At 44.9% G+C, this 4,118-nt stretch overlaps 1 pseudogene; it reads left to right on the forward strand.

The window, feature by feature from the left end:
* Window positions 1-1,622: 1,622 nt before the first annotated feature.
* LOC105998799 lies at window positions 1,623-2,323 on the forward strand (annotated as a pseudogene).
* Window positions 2,324-4,118: the final 1,795 nt, after the last annotated feature.

The raw sequence follows: 4,118 nt of genomic DNA on the forward strand, positions 1-4,118 counted from the left end.
TTGATCAAAGTGGGTCACTTGATTGCTTTTCACTTAAGTGGGACAGAATATGTCTCCTGTGCTTGAACTGAGTAGACAGTTTGGATGAATAGCATAATAATTATAACTACTACTAGTACTAATAATAACGAACAACCCTCTATAACTGAAATTTGCCTCTATAGAAATAAATAAATTTGGGGGTAAAAAGAAAAATTTAGGATCATCTGTGGTACAAACCATGAGCCATGGAAGCTATTTTGGTTTTCTAGGTGCTATGCCACTATTTGCTTCTTCACAGGAACACAGCTAACCCTTCCCCGGAGGCTATACATGTTATACAAGCTCTGAGAGGAAGCTGTCTTTTGGGCTTTGTATGAAATTTTCGTATCTTTTCTTTCTAGCTACCAAACAATCCTAAAAACTGTGTGAAAAGAGTCAGGTGAGTTTCTCTGATGCTTTGTTGTACTTGTGTTTTGTATGCACTGTAACTCATTCTCTTCCAAATGCATGTTAAAACAAAGTAATATTCAAATTTGTCATTTTCATAAAACAGGAAAGATATTTATTGGCATGCACTGTCAAACAGACTGGCAGATGTCACTAAAAAATGGTAAAAAAAAAATCTGCGGCCCATTATTTCCATAAAACATTTTTTCAATTATCATTCCTAAAATAGAATATAAATTCAACTATCAATGGAAAAAACCCACAAAAAAACTCCCAACAATATATAGCTGCCATCAGAGCAGTGACATTAATGGACAAGTGACATTAATCATGATACCTCATATTCTGGAAAGGACTCAGAATCCAAGGTTCCAAGTAAAGTAGTCTCCAGTTTAAAATAGACTGTAATGGGAATCACTAACAATAAGTTAAAAATAGAACCAGGTATAAAATACACAGTGGGGAAATGTGCATAAAATTAGATCACATTGATTAGGTACAGACTTTTGAAAAACTTTTCTAGGAATACATTATTTTGCTTCAAATCTCCCCTGTTCCCCCTCCTCATTTCATCCTTGTCTCTGACTCCAAAGTGATTTTTCTAAAATAAAATTCTAGACTTGGCATTTTCCTACTTAAAATTAGTCTGTGTGGAACTAGGTCACTATCAGTGAAAAATCATGTTTTCTTAGAGCTTCTAAGGCTTCATATCTTCATTTCTCTAAGACCAGTGTGTGAATGACAGATCTGCCACAAATGTTTGTGTTCTGCTAAATTCATATATTAAAACCCTAACCAAAGATGATGGTATTTTTATTTTTTGTGCTGGTGGCTCACATCTATTATCCTGTTAGTTAGGAGGATCAGAATGAGGGAGCTCTAGGTTACCTCAGGACAGAAAAGTTCCCTAGACCCCTTCTTACTCCATACTTGGGTACCAGTAGCCCATTTTTGTCAGGCTAGCTTTGTGGGCAGCTGAGGATCAAAGTTCTATACCAGTATGAGGCAGAAAAGTCCTGAGACTCCATCTCAGTGAAAGAAGCCAGGCATGGGAGTGCATACTTGTCATACCAGTGACTACAGGAAGCTGACGTAGATTGAAGTCTAGGAACATGCCTGTGCAGGGAGTTAGGCTGTATCTTTAAAAAATTAACACAAAGCCCTCCAATACCTTTCTCAAGCTTGCAGAGGACATGACTTTGGACTCTTTTGGAAAATCTATAGCGGGGGACTACTACCGTCAGGGCTGTGCGTCCAAGTTGCCTGTCAAGTGGCTGGCGCTGGAGAGCCTGGCTGACAACCTATGCACAGTGATGTGTGGGCCTTCGGAGTGACCATGTAGAAGATCATTACTCGTGGGCAGACGCCATATGCTGGCATCGAAAATGCTGAGATTTACAACTACCTCATTGGTGGGAACCGCCTGAAACAGCCTCCAGACTGCATGGAGGACGTGTATGATCTCATGTACCAGTGCTGGAACGCGGACCCAAAGCAGCGCCCGAGCTTCACCTGCCTGCGAATGGAGCTGGAGACCATCCTGGGCCACCTGTCTGTGCTGTCCACCAGCCAGGACCCTTTGTACATCAATATTGAGAGCGCAGAGCAGCTTGCTGAGGGAGGTAGCCTGGAGTTGCCCAGCCAGCCTAACAGTGGGGCTGGAGATGGAGATGGCAGTCATGTAGGGGCAGTAGGAGGTACCCCCAGTGACTGTCGGTACATCTTCAGGCCGGGAGGTCCAACTGAGCCCACTGGGCAGGTGGAGCAGCAGCCAGAGAACCCATCAACGAGACCCAGAGGCTGCTGCTCCTACAGCAAGGGCTACTGCCCCACAGTAGCTGTTAGCCCGCAGACAGAGGGTACCTGGGGCTGTCCACCTCTGGTTCTGCTGGCCGCTGTGCTGGTTGACCCCAGCCCAGGCAGCAAGGTATGGAGGCTCCTGTGGTAGCCCTCCCAGACCACTGGCACCTGGACTGACCAAATCGCCCAATCCCAGTTCTTTCCTGTAACTACTCTGGCCAACCTGACATCAGTTCAGGCCTTGGCTTGGAGGAAGTGGGCCAGACCTGGTTGCCTGAACCTAGGCATCTGGAAAGAGGGGTGTTGGTGCTGGTTATATTTCCATGGTTACCATGGACATGAATTGCAGTGGGGGAGGGTAGGTGTAGCCCTGTGGGTGCCTACCTTCTCCCCCTCTCTCCACTGTTGCTTCAGTGCAAGATGCATTTAGCTCCTCCCACCTGGGGAGCTCAGCAGTGCCCACCATGCTTGGGTTTAAATGCCAGATTTTCTTCTGAGTCACAGAGATGCCCTTGTACTATTCCCCTTTAGGTGAGATTCGGTAAAGGGTTAGTAGTCAGGTCCCAAGCCCTGCGGCAGGAGATGGTGGGACACTCAGGTCTGAATCCTTGTCACCTTCCTGATTCCCCATCCTGCATAGGCTGGGTGAGGTAGTAAGGAGGGTGCTTCCCTGAGTCTGGCCACCCCTTTCAGCATGCAGGGGTACCACAGTCTGGCATCTTGTAATGGCAGAGCACTAAGCCCAGAGGCAGGAGGAGTTCAGGAGCCCCCTCTCCAAGCGCTCCCACAGCCTGTCAGCATGCTTCCAAACCCCCAGACACCCCCAGGTTAACAAGGCCGCTGTGGGAGCCCAGCAGGTCCATGATGACCCTTAATCCCACCCTCCCCTCTCTATCTGGACACCATCTTCTGACCCTAGTCTCTAAAGTGCAAACAGGCTCGATAGTTGGTGTGAGAAACGAGGAGTTCCTGCAGTGTGGCCCCAGCCCTGGCCTGGGTGCCCGAATGCCTGGATAGGCCCTTGCTGTTAGGAACACTTCCAAGTTGTTTCAAAATAGAAATAAAATTGAAGACTAAAGAACCAAAAAAAAATTAACACAAAGAAGGGTTAGAATCATGGCTCATTTGTAGGGCATCTGCTTAGCACACCTGAGTTCAATCTCCAGGACTGACACCAAAAACAAACAATAAAAGTAGAGGCTCTGGGAAGAGATTGGGTCATGAAGGAGGAGATTCAAGAGTGGAATTCGTCCTTTTACAAGAGTCCTGAAGAAGTTGTTTGTCCCTCCCACGATGTGTGGTACCTCAGATAGAGGTCCCAACATCTATGAACCAGAATGTGGGCCTTTGCCACACATTGAATCTGCGGATGTCTTCATCTTGGACATTGGAGTCTTCAGAACTATGAGAAATAAAACTTCAGCTGTGTATATGCAGTATTGTTTATGGGTTTTGCTATAGCAGCTGTTATAAAGCTAAGCTACATTCATTCCTAGCCACTGAGTTCAGGGCTATATCCCAAGATTCCTCTTAGAACCTTTGCTCTGTCTCTGAAGTGCTTGCAACCTGCATGTCTTACTAAGTGCCCTTTGGAGTTCTAAGAGAACTGTAAACATACTTCTCATGCAATTGCATGAGATTGTGGCATTAAATTAGTTTATAGTCTTTACTCACAAAGGAAAAACTTATTCTTCATTTTTAAGATATTTTGTCAAGTATTGCAAGATTCCTTTGCTTCATGTGACATGTTGTTGACATCAGGTATCAGCAAAAAATGTTTGTATTTTGGCATAAAGTTTCACTATGGCTAATTGTCCAAATCGATATTGGTGGATAGTACTCCTAAACTGTTCCACTAATATAGCTATTATATTCCTGTTAAAAACATT

The sequence above is a fragment of the Dipodomys ordii genome, unplaced genomic scaffold (assembly GCF_000151885.1).
Source record: "Dipodomys ordii isolate 6190 unplaced genomic scaffold, Dord_2.0 Scaffold172, whole genome shotgun sequence".
NCBI lineage: Eukaryota > Metazoa > Chordata > Mammalia > Rodentia > Heteromyidae > Dipodomys > Dipodomys ordii.